This window comes from Protopterus annectens, chromosome 3.part0 (assembly GCF_019279795.1).
Source record: "Protopterus annectens isolate FY-2018-M chromosome 3.part0, PAN1.0, whole genome shotgun sequence".
NCBI classification, from domain to species: domain Eukaryota; kingdom Metazoa; phylum Chordata; order Ceratodontiformes; family Protopteridae; genus Protopterus; species Protopterus annectens.
The window spans coordinates 910,239,546-910,253,213 of NC_056731.1; the positions used below are offsets into that span (position 1 = coordinate 910,239,546).

The 13,668-nt window shown below is 38.8% G+C and overlaps 1 protein-coding gene across 1 annotated transcript in view; it reads left to right on the plus strand.

Moving 5' to 3' along the window:
• YES1 (YES proto-oncogene 1, Src family tyrosine kinase) overlaps nt 1–13,668 on the plus strand; it is a gene marked incomplete in the record, with an annotated part of 1,508,191 nt that overhangs the window by 32,215 nt on the left and 1,462,308 nt on the right.

Here is a 13,668-nt window from a genome sequence, read left to right on the forward strand (position 1 = left end):
AAACAGCTTAAAATGCTTCAGCAACCGCTCAAGTTACATACATACTGTTAGTGACATTTTATTCATTCAGCTGAAAACTTTCATAGGAGGCTAAGAAGTTTTCTGTGCTACTTGGTTGTTGAGATATTTAGAAAATATGAAATTTATGACAATTCAATAATTATTTTGTGAACAGCAATTAATATCCCTTTACCTGCACTAAATAGAGGTCAAATATCAACACAGATGTGTTTTCCATTGTGTAAGCTTTAAGATGAAATATTTTAATATTTAGTAAGTAGCATGATTTTAAAATTATTAATGCAGATATGAACAAGCAATATTTGACACCTAGAGGTGTCAGGATGCAACTGCAGAAACACTTACAGATGTCACCCAGCTATAATGAGTTAAATTCCTTTCTCTTCAACAGATTGATGGAAGTGGCAGTGTCTCATTTTTGTTTTAGTTATTGGCGTGTGATCTGGAATAGTTGTTAGATGTGTATCAGAACTTTTAATTAAATGCACATGTTCTGTGAAATGTAATTTCTGTCTAGCCTAGCCCAGTTTTTGTACCTTGGTGAGTAATATGTAAATGCTTTCCAAACTCCTCCTACTGAATTTGCATATTCCATACCAAATATTTTTTTTAAACTTCAGAAATCTACCCTCTTTTTATTATACTTTCCCTTTTGTGACTCCAGGTGCACCGTCTCTGCTGCCAATTGAATTCCAGTCCCCACCTATAAGTAATATTGAAAGTGTATTATTTTTTCCAGAATTTTCTTAAATTCCATTTACAGTTGTTTTAGATATATAAATGCATGCCAGTGTAATCATTCTGTCTCGTCAGTAGCCCATTAGTACTACAAATATACCATTATTCATTTCTTTTCTCTTCTGTCACTATTGGAGACAATTTAAGTACTCTCCTTTTTCTTTGTCCCAAATATTCCATTGAATAACCATACTTGAATCCTTTTATCCAATTCATATACTTGTTTTTTTCTAAGTGCGTCTCCTGTAGCATAGCTATTTGCACTCTGCATTTTTTAATCTAGTTCACTACTCTCTCTTTCTTGTGTATATCTGTGAGGCCATTCACATTTAAAGATATGGTAAATGTCATTATGATAAAACTGTTACACATAACAGGTGGGAATCATTTCTTTTTTATGTCTAGTTTCAGCTTTTGTGTTAGATGCATAAACTAGTGTTTGGCAGCCTGATTGTTTGTTTTTATGCAGTTGTTTCTTGTATCCATTTTGAATCCATGTTGCATCTTTCAAGATTTTTTTTGTTTTAATGAAAACTGTGAAAAGACTCACTCACTCTCAACCTGTTAGCTTTGTGTGTTTTTATTAAGTTATGTTTCTTTGTCTTTCAGCTTTTCCTGGTTAGGGGTCGCCACAGCAGAACTCCGGTCCGCTAATGATTGGCAGTAGATTTTTACGTGCTGGCTTGCCGGGCCAAACGCACAACCTTCAACGAAGGAACGCCCATTCACGCATGTCGCCACACAGAAGACGCTCTGAGAATCGAACAGGCAACGTCTAACTGTGAGGCGACAGCGCTACTGCAGCACCGCCACCACAGTTTTTATTAAGTTATGTACATCTTCAAATAATGAAGTTTAACCTTTCTAATAGAAACAGTTGTCCCAGATAGACATCTGCACTCATAGGCTTGAATTGACCTATAATGCAGGTTATACATGCCAAGACACATGGGACAGCCTGTGCTTCTACTTAAACTAAGTGCTGTCTCTTTTTTTCTCTTCTCTTTTTATTCCTCTTCCAGATGTAGGAAACAGCTTGAATGCGTTCAGAAAAGGTAATCTCCTAGCCATTGGAAGAAAAGTAGTATTTCCCTTATCAGCTCATCTCCATAGAAACATGAAAACCAGATACACAGTTGACTTCCACTACACGCTTCTCATGTTGTGTTGTGAACGTTTGCTAGAGGAAATCTTTTCATTATATTCACTGTTCTTCTATTTACTTGCTTCCCCTTAAAACTTATTAGATCAAGCCAAGGGCCTAATCCAGTCACTTCCCAATGCAAAAGTAAGGAAAAGCTTGTCATGCTTTTTTGTCCAGGCTTTCCTCTCTTTTTACATTGCAGTGCCTACATTTCTTAAGACTGAACACTACGAAGAAAGGAGGAGAAAGGGATTGGCACCGGTTTACTTGGTATTCCTGTCACACACACAATAAGTGAAAAGCTTTACTGTATAACGCACAGTACATGTCATTTTATAAAAAAAATACTGTTAAAAACAGATGTTTTACTTGCAGTTAGCACTGTCCTCCTCCTTTCCCTCTCCTTAATGTTCTTCAGACATTGACGAAATGAACTAGGGCATATGCAGCATTACCAGTTTTTTTTTTTTTTTTTGTTCGGGCGTATTTCACTACTGTAATGATGCTTTGTAATCCCACATTTATTCATTGATTTCTGCGATGCTGGTTTTATTCCTGTTGATCTCAGTATCCCAAATCCAGTCTCTTGTTCATTTCAGATGTATTCCTGGTTCTTCTACTCAACTCTTGTACTTTGTATCGCAAGCATTTTCCTTTGGAATATTGGAAAATGTCACTAGCAAAGTCTCTGAGCTTTATTATCAGAAGAATAAGAAGCAGAAGCCCCTTTTGTTAGCTCACTTTTTTGTTAGACAAACTTTTTTTGTATTTTCTCCTAAGCATGTTCTTCTTCAAAAATGACTCTGACGCTCCAGGAAAAATTGTCTGACGATAACTGGATACCGCAACCTGGCTCTCCCATTGTTGGAATACATTTTTCTCCTTTTCTACATGGTGTGCGGTTAGTAATCCATTTTCCACAAGCACTCTTATGGTCTCCAACTTTTTCTACTTCGTCCTTCTGTCAAACTTTTGTCAGAATCAACTCTTTCTGCTGATAAGACTGCATCTTTACTGTTACAGGTCTTGGCTGCTTTCTTATGCTAGGCTTGGTGCACACACATGATGTGCCTTTTGTCTTGGTATTCCAAATCCGGAGCTGTTAATTCAGTTACTTCTTTGTACTTTCACAAAATTAATACAGTCTCTTCCTTCCAATTTCTCTGGTGCAGCAGAAAATCACAGGTTTTCCCTGTGTGTTCTGTCCTGTAATTCTACAATTTTGTTGAAACCTCTCTTTGAGCAGTCTCCTACTCGAGCATCATTTTCTTCATTTTGACCTCTGACTTCTGCAGTTTTATCAGCTCATCTGAACTACTGAGTGGTGGTCACTTTAAAAGTTAAGATATTCTCTATTAAAATGGCATACAAAATGATGTGGACGTATTGAGGCTGCTGTTTCCTTGATGAATAGACTTTAGTGCATCATTTTGGAACTCCTTATCTGTCAGTAGTACTTGCAACGTAAATGTATTGTTATGCATGAAATGCAACTTGACCAAATATATGTATTGTCAGTAGGCCAAACCAAAAACCAGCATGTACACTAACTATCATCTTGGATGCTCTGCAATAGACCATGTAAAGCTACTAAGCTCCTTGACCCCCCATCAGTCATCATTGGCCATTTCCTGTAACTGTTAATTTATCCAGTGTGAAATACCACATAATGAGCCCTAGGGTTACATAAGTTTATACATGTGCATACATTTAACTAACTATTGCTACTGTGATACATGAGTGAGATGAAGTATTTGGACTGAATGACTATTGCACAGTTCAGATAATTTCCAAATTCTTTGCTTTCACTGCAGAAAGGTAACAGATTTAATACAACAAGATGGCATTTGTTTGACTAGTTGATGTCCAAGCAAACTATTTCCAAATGGATACACAGTACAGTTCACTTCTGTTAAACAAATTCTGGGGAACAGCTACCAGGAATAATTTGAAGTCCACTCTACCAAAGCTGTAGCCACTAAAGGAACTTTTTTTCAAGGTATAGACCATATTTTGTCTTTGAAGCAGGCCCGTAGTCCTCTGTCCACACCTTTCCTAAACATTACAAGTTTTGATAAGTCTCTAGAGCAAGAACTGAACTTTCTAAGGCTGTCCTTCACAGCATCTTAAAATCAGAATGGCTCAACTTCTTCCACCCAGTCTATCAAAGCTCTGGGAGTCTTTCCAAATGGTAAGTATACTGCAAATGTGATCTAATGAACATTGAACCGTTGTACAAATAATTTACCAAAATGGTAGATGTTTGAATAGATCACTGTTGAAATGCATGTGCCCTCTATCCATCCCTTCTTAGGGTTATCCTGTGAGTTTTCCATTCCATCTATTTTCACCTTTCTTTTAATATAAACGGTAAGAGTTTCACCAACACTACTTTGAGAAGTTGGCTAGGGCAAGAAAGCTCTGTATATGCAAGGGATATACATTGCATTTGTACCAGTATGTTGATGTGTCCCTTGGGTGGATGTATGCTTCGCACAGGAAGAAGTTTCCTGAAGTTTGGCAGGCTGGCCAGATGGATAAATTGGAGTGCCTTTTGTGGATGAAGTTCTAAATGTGTTGAGAATAATGCGACCTTGATCTGTTTGAGCATTTGTTGTTGGGGTAAGTCACCTACATATTTATGTGCATTAGTATACTGGTAGTAGTCTAGCATAGAATTTTCCTCTCTCTTTTTATTTTGATGCGGGTATGGTCAGTGGTTAGCTGTGCTGTAGACTTGTGAGGAAGACTGTGCTTTGTTTCAGTCTGGGGAAGCATACAACATGAAATGTAAATTTGACTTGGAAATAAATAGGCTGCAAAGCTTTGTTGCATTGTAAAGTAGGTGGATGATATTTTTTTCATGACAGAACATGGTTTCTTGATGCCGATCTGATTTGTCATGTTCAATGCTGTAGTTAGGGTAGTGCAAGTCTTTAATTTTTCATGTACCTTTCATGTTTCATATATAGTATGGTATCTCCATGAAAAAATAACCAGAATTTTATGTTCTTTACAAAATCTTATGCAAAACAGTTTGGCTGCACAGAGGGGGTGATTATTTGTCCTAGTGACATCCAGGTAACCTGATACTGGAATCAAATTAGTTTATATTGAAAAAGAACTGCACAAACTGGATCTAAATAAAGCACAAGGGAGGAGACTAAATTAGTAATAAAGACCAGCATTTGACAGGGTCATACACAAACTGACCAGTAAATTTAGAAAAACTAGGTATCTATGTACTCTTGATAAGATGGATATCTGCATGGCTTATAGTTTGGACATGCCAAGTGTAATTGAACAGGTGAAATTCTTTGTTATAGTCAGTGTGTCCCACAAGGCTGTCCTAGGCCCTTTATGTGTTTAGATTGTATCTTTCAGACCTAGTTCTTTCATCTGATGTGTTATACAGTCTGTATGCAGATTACCTGAAATTGGGTAAACTGATTACATGGGTGACAGATAAGGCACGTCTGCAAAAGAACTTGATTGAATTGACCATTTTGGCACAGGAGAATAATGTGCAGATAAAGCAGTCAAAAACTAAGCATATGAGATTTGGGAGACCATAAATTGAAAGGTGAATATTTAATACAGAACACAGTGATTGAAACTGTAGATTACTTTAAGGACCTGGGTGTTTGGGTAGATCCAGCTTTTGAGATTTTCTAATCATATCAACCAATTGGTTTGTGATAGTTATAGAACTATAGGTTGTATAAAAAGATGTATAAAGTCTAGGAAATTGGAATTGAAGTCATTTGTTAGTGAAGGCTGCAGACCCCTGGTCTAATGTAACTATCAGAAGAGCCATTTTGGCCTTTCTCCTACCAAATAAAATTCATCTGGAGCCACAAAAGATATTTGACCTGTAAAATGAAGATAACACAGCATATTAAGTTTTTTATATAATTATTATACTATATATAAAAGAACTAAGTTTTTATAAGCGCAATATTTAAAACCTGTCCCTATTTTTGTTCCTTTGAGATTTTTATTGGGATTGCTCGATTGCTGTCTGTGTGTGTGTGTCATACCTTTCATCCTCTTAGAATAAGAAATCTGGACAAAGCCATAAACGATGGGGAGACAAAGGCTCAAAAATAGGGACACTTTTTAAATATTGCCAATAAAGCAAGCAAGTACTAGTTTAGATAATTTTAAGAACAGCCTGGACACATACTGTGGGAATATGTGTTTTGGTTTATTGGCAGGCTAGAAGGGCATTAATGCCCATGCTTGAAATATTTTGCTCTTACAAAATTGTAAAATTGATAGAACAGGTTTTGCATTAGCATGAATTTTTCTGAAGGGTATGAAGTCTGAAGCTTAAATGTCTATTTTCTGACATCAGCCCTAAATTTGCTAATGATTTGCCAGAAAACCACCATTTTGAGAAACAGACAAAAAATATGAGGCAAAAATCAAGACATTCTGTAAAAATCCATACACTTGACTGATAACTGCGTGTGTGTGTGGATGTGTATAAAATGCATATTAACAGAAACAGCATTATTCAAGCAAGTTTCTAAGCTTACAAGAGCAATATTTAAAATCTGTTCCTATTTTTCTTCCGTTGTTCCCCCTTTATTTGTGGCTCTGTCCAGATTTCTTGTGGTTTGAGTTTCAGAGTTATGGTAGAGAGGTACGGAAACCTTTCAGGAGATGCTGATGCTGCCAAGGAATTGCTTGATCGCTGTCTGTGTGTGTGTGTGTGTGTGTGTGTGTGTGTGTGTGTGTGTGTGTGTGTGTGTGTGTGTGTGTAATACTTTGTAAAAGAAACCATGTTATTCTAGCAAGTTTCCAAGTTTATTCTGTCAGTATTACGTCTAGTGGTGGTACTATTATCTTCTCAGACTCCCACACAAAACTACTTGGTGTAACAATTGACAATAAACTGAAGTTTGACCTACACATAAATCAAGCCATCAAAAACATACACAGAAAACTAGGCAGTCTGTACAAAAATAAAACATACCTAAATCAACTGACTAAAATCACCATGGCTCAAACTCTGCTAATAGCCACACTTCTGTATACCGCCTCCACCCCCCCCCCCCCCCCGTCTTCACCAACCTATCCAAAACAGAAATTAAAAAAACTAGACACAGGTTACAGTCAAATTGCCAGATTTGCCACAAATGCTTCCTACCGTTCCCATCATTGCCACTCACTATACCAAATTGACTGGAACACCAAAATCTCATTACATTCCACCAGTTAGTTTTCGCAAAAAAAACTCCTACTATATCCAGACAAAGTACCAACACTATCTAATTTACTTTAAAATACATGAAAACCCAAGACAATTACGCTGTATTGACAGGACCTTAATTAAGATCACCAGATCCACCAACTCAGCAGGAGACTCCATATTTCCTAACTACATAGGCAGAATCTCGAACTCACTGCCCCCTGTTATTACCTCAGTAAACTCTGTCATTAAGTTTAAACAACTACTAAAGGAACACCTTATCAATAGGCAATGCCCATGCCTTCCCCCAGGTTGACCCCCTACACTTGCTTTTTACCTCAGGACTTTTCTGTCAACCTCTACATGCTAATTTACTGCATGTACTACATTTCCTTTTACTCAAACCTCAGCTACTAGCAGTTCTAGTGTACTCTTGAAAACTCTATTGGTAAATTATGCATACTCGCAAAATTTCAAGTAGAACTCACTGGTCATACAACTAATGTGTCCTTGTACTATAATTAGCAGCTAAAATATTTCTTCTATGTACCTCTAAAATGTACAGCCAAAACATTTTCTTTCTCTATGTACATCTAAAATGTTATGTTATGTACTTGTCTCTGTATGTGTGAAGTGACGCTATATATGTATACATGCTTTTATATGCCTTTGTATTTTTACAAATTATGGAGCTTTTCTCCCCGGGCCTCTGCTGAAAATAGGCATTGATCCAGTCGGATTCTCCCAGTCAACAAATGTAAAATAAAAGTAAATAAATAAATAAGAGCAATATTTAAAATCAATCACGTGATCGCTCTCACTGTGTTATGAGTCAGAGTAACCATTATTTGTCAAAGCTACAGGGAGCCACTGCAGAGGGGTGGAAAATCCGCATGCGGCTCCAGAACCACAGGTTGCAGACCCCTGCATTAGACTCAAAGTTGAGTATGGAATAACAATATGGAAAGAAAACAAGCATGAGTAAACTGGAAAGAGTACAGTGGAAATATAACAACGACATCTATGGATGCAAACAGTTATCCCAACTTTTATAGTGTCTCAGATATATATCTAAGAGGATATCTTGTTCAGGTATTTCGGGCATTTAGAGAAGTATCTTTAGGAATGTTTGGGGTTATCAAAAAGTGCTAAAAAATCATCAGACAACCTATGTGGAAGGATGTGTAGGAATGAGAAGTGTTCTAATTGGCTCTCTGGAAGAGCACTTGATGCATGGTACAGACTACTAAACTACATTAAAGCAAGCAAGTACTAGTTTAGATAATTTTAAGAACAGCCTGGACACATACTGTGGGAATATGTGTTTTGGTTTATTGGCAGGCTAGAAGGGCATTAATGCCCATGCTTGAAATATTTGTATGCATGTTCATCATTCTGTAGTCAAGGCATTTGTGGGACCTGTGTAAATCTGTAGTTAGAACTTGGGTGCTTTAATTGTCATAAACCATGTTTAAGCATGTATTGTGCAATATCGATATGTTGTATACATTTTCCACCCAGTTCATTTGCTAGATTCATGTCACTCTTCTGCTTTTACTTTTGTATTGGTCTTTGTGTAATAAAACCATTATTGTTCCTTGTATTGTACCTGTAAAGGTACTCTGGTGGTGACTGAAATGAGTCTAGACAAGTTCACTTGCCTAGTTAACAAACGGACAGTAAATGGGTAGCTAAGGTGCCACCTGCTCTGTGATGGACTTACTTCAGACTGTGTTTGTGTATAGCCGTTAACATAAGGTAACAGCTAATGCACCTTTTTTAAAGTAAGATTGCATTTTTAGAGTATTGGGGGTGTTCTCTGTATTGTATTTGGAGTAGAAAAAATAAAACATAAACAGAAGCAGTGTCCTGGTATTGGTTTAACAACAGTTTAGGGTGACAAAATGCTTCTTATCGTTGTGAATTATATATTTTTTTTCATTTCAGAAGCAGGGATGTAGTCATGATTTTTTTTTTTACTTGTACAAGTCCCTGCCCTAAAGGTAACACAGCCCATCAACGCAGTTGACAGTTAACACTTTTTGAGACACAATACCTTTTTAGCTCTGCAAATTTTGTTAAATATTTTACCTAGTCGTAATAAATTAAAAACAAAACAAAAAAACACAGAACTGATGAAAGGAAGTTGTCAAAGGTTAAAAGGTAAATATCATGAATATTCGAAAAACGCCTAGTTATATCCCCGCCTCCAGCCATTATTTTTTTGTCAGAATTGATTTGTATCCAATTTGCTGAAGTGCAAGATAAGGGAGTCAAAACTATGACTTTCCAATGGCTCTAAGCTTTGACCCCGTTTTACATTTTATTTTAACAAAGTTGCAAACTAAATTCATCTTACCGAATTCAGTTTGCTTTACACATCCTCTTTGTGGGTATTGTAGGATTGAGAGCAAAGCAATTAAATGGACCGGTACTCCCATTTTAAAAAATGCGTGTGTACATACAGGTATCTGTGCATACATATAGATACACATGCAGAGATTTAAATCACAATTCTAGTAACATTAAGTATGAAATTACAGATTTTAATATACTACATATGTTTGTATAATTTTACCTCACTATAGCAGCTAACCAGAAATGTGAAATTACAACAAGAACCATGAAGTACAGCACTTGGGTTATGACTTTGCTTATTTTGCTGGCCCTTCACAAGTAATATTTCTTAAGCAGAAGTTCATTTGGCAGCACTGTCAGGTGCTACTCTTCACTTGGTCAGCGACAGCAGTTTTCCAGCTTTTGTAGCAACTGCTTTAGTTAACAATTGCAGAATACCTGTACTTATTTCTTATCACAAAATGATACAATTGCAGAGTTGTTGTTGTGTCTTTCGGCTTTTCCTGGTTAGGGGTCGCCACAGCGGAACTCCAGTCCGCTAATGATTGGCAGTAGATTTTTACGTGCTGGCTTGCCGGGCCTAACGCACAACCTTCAACGAAGGAATGCCCATTCACCTGTACTTATTTCGTATCACAAAATGATTCGATAGTAAAAGAAATGGCCTTCAGGCTACCTTGGAGATATTTTTGAAGAAATGAATCTTTTGGATTTCTGTGTGCCCTATTTTCTCTCTCCTTTCCTTTATCTCATGCCACTGAAAAAATGATTGTGCCTTTATCTGAATTTAAGTCTTCACTGTCCACTCATTTGGAACATAGACATTCGGTTTTTCTTCAGATGCTGTCAGTCACTTATAAACCTGGATGCAGCAGACAGGTCAAATCTGCCAAAAAAGGTAATAAATGTGTATATTTGGGGGAGTATTTTGACAATACCAACTGCTGCTTGATATGCAACTGCAACTGCTTTAATGGAATAATGCCACTACTTTTGACGAAAGAACTTTATGTATTCCTTGGTTTTAAATTCCTTTCCTCTCTGGTGAAAAAATGTGTTGCGTCTTCTGCCTCAAAGGGAAAGGCATTCTTCTAGGTGGAAAAAAAAGCTTGTATCTTCCAAGAAGTAACAAATTGTGTTGAGGCAAACTGTTGTGGATCTGCCTAGATAATCCATGCCTGAAGGTTCTTCAGCTGTGCAGTTTTCCTTTGTCAGTGAGGGTCATGTTTCACCAAGGTCTTTAAGTTGTATTCAAGGAGACAGCGGAGCAGAATTTTGAGTTGGTCAAGTTTACTTCCATTATTGGCATGAAGTTCTTTGCTAGGGACTCAGGAATTTAGGCTTTTCCAGCTCTTTCACTTGTTAACATCCTGTCTCTGTTTATGTTTATTAGTTGTCCTTTTAGCAGTTAAAGGATGTGAGGCTAGGACTCCTTCCAGAGCTACAGCTGCTGTTGACTACTTCTGGGGTGATGGGAATCCCCTGTTTTTCCAGCACTTCGCTCTAGTTTTTTGTATCTGATATGGACCAGGTACTGGTTGTACACCAAATGCCAACCCCGTTGCCTCCTTTCGCAACAGTCTTTTGCGGCTTTATCTTCATAGTTTGTTTGTGGGACAGATGTATGATTATAAGTATTGTAGTTGCTTGGTTTCAGTTCTGATACTGTCCAGTCAGCCTCACTGGACTCGTCAGATCAGCATTGGCTGTCCATGTGAGTGTGTCTGTCCTTTACATCATTACTTTTTGGATATATGAAGTACCATTGTCAGTCTTAATCTTTGTTTGGCCTTCTTCCCTTAGGAGCTTTCCATTGTATTGCTGACTTTCCATTGTGGCATCCATTCGATCTGTTTCATACCATGCTCCTACAACCACCTTTTTCATGTTATGTACTCTGTATTCTTTGCCTTCTCCACCTCCTGTAAGCTCAACCATGAGGTTCTCTCTGGCTACACCTCAAAACAGTTTGCAAAAGGGTTTTTTGTGGAGACCGGATACATAACCCCCCCCCCCCTCCCGAAAAATGCACCTTTGACTCATTACGTGGGGCCTGTACTTGTTCCTCGTATGGAGGATTTGGATGACTAAGATGTTGATGATGAAGGTAACCTTTCACTTTGCATGCAATTAATGCAGAAAAGACAGAACTGGTCCACCAAGAGTGTACCTTTTATCCTGGTGAGACTACATGATGCATGTCACTTACACTAGCAGTCTTCTGGGTGATCCCTCTGGTGCTTTGATAGTGTTTTTTTTTTTTTACAAAGCATTCATGTGAAAACCTTGATGCTTGCAGCTAAAGAATTCCAACTTTTTTGAGCTCCCTAGGGAGTGTTCACTATGGGCCAAGATCTTCCCCATCACACACTGACATTTTCCACTGTATACCTGAGGAAACTTGTAATCCACTGAATTCAGCTGTCTATCCCAAGAAAAGGAATCGCAGGGTATAGGTTCATAGGACGATACTAGGCAATTGGCCTGGAGGCCCTTATAAGCCTAGCCAATAATTTTACCTATGTTCCCACAAAGTCAGCATCTGTTTTCCCTGTCCAGCAGGGACATGGGTAGGATTGCAGGGGTATATTTTCCATTTCCCATCCAGTCATCCAGGTTCCTGTTAAAGAAGGCTAGTGAGGTACTCTGCTTGACATGGAGAGGGAGTGTATTCCACAGATGAGCGAGTCATTGGGGCAAAAATCTGTTCCGCCAACAAGTTCTATTAATGTCATAGACCAGGATAAGACCTTGTGTGTGTGGGTTGTCAAGTGGAGTTTGACTTGCGGATATGCAGCAACTCCATCGAGGTGGAGTCTGAGACTGCCTTTTATGCCAGACACAGGTCACCTCTGAGTAGTCTGTATGAGACTGAGTAGAGGGATAGAGCTTTTAACCTATGTGTATAGGATAGGTGTTTGAGACACTGGAGTTTCCTGGTCAGAAACCTCAGTGGTCTCTCCAATTGCTGCATGTGCTTGGCAAGGTACATGCTGAAGGGGGCGTTGTACTCGATAATGGGTCTGTTAATGGAGGAGTACATTGATCTTATGACCTCCTTGTTTCTGGATGACATGCCCTTACTTATGAGGTGGGCCACGTAGAAGGCCTTCCGAACAATGGTGGCAACATGGTGGTCAAAAGTTAGGTTGCTGTCAACCTGGGTGCCAAAGTCCCTCTCAACTGATTGCATGCTTAGTACATTGTTAATAATGGATAATTAGTGGAGACACCATTTTCCCCAAAGGGGCCAATGATGCGTTTCTTGGTATTCAGTTTGAGGCCATGCTTCTGGCACCAGTCATTAGTTTGGTTAAGGCCCTCTTGGAGGATGTTCACATCACTAGGGGAATCTATGACTGTGCCCAGCTTGCAGTCATCTGCAAACTTGGTAAGCCACAGACCAGTGATTTTGGCTTGCACCTCAGTTAAGTGTAATCCTAACAGTAGAGGCCCCAAGACCGATCTTTGGAGTATGCTGCTTGGTATGGGTCTACTACTAGAGGTGGCTTCCCCACTCAGTAAAAAAAAAAAAAGACGGTTCTGTCAGTGAGCCAGTTAGCTACACATATGGTGACATATAGGTTGATGCCTAGCTGGGAGAGTTTATTATGCCGAAGTTGGGAATAGTGTTGAAGGTTTTGGCAAGGTTAAGGTAGGCGGTGTGCACTGTCTTGCCCTCATCCATTGCTTTGGTGACTGTTTTGAAGAAGGGGACCAAGTTTAACAGCAAGCTCTCCCTTTGACAAAACCAAATTTTGTGGGATCAAGCATTTGGAGGTTGCCAATGTCCTTTGTTTATAAAGTCCATGATTCATTCCATGGCCTTGCAGATCAGGCTAGTTAGGCTGGTGAGCCTATAATTGCCTGCGTTGGTGGACGCTACATCTTTGTACAGAGGGTTGATGGTGGCTGTCCTCCATTCTGCTGGGACAGAGCCAGTGCACAGGCTTTGGTTGAATTGGGTGCCTAGTGATGCTGAAAGCTCTTGCCCGAGTTCATGTAGGACACAGCAAGGGATGTTGTCTGATCCCATGTAGGCTGTAGTTTTTGCCATTGAGATGGCATTAATAACCTCCTCCCTGGTGATGAGGGGAGGAGGGCAGGTGCTAGGGATGCCCTGGTTTGGTGGAGGGACAGGGGGTGAAGCTTTCACTGAACTTGTCTGCCAGCAGGTTGGCTATATCTGTGGCATTTGTGTATGCGGTGG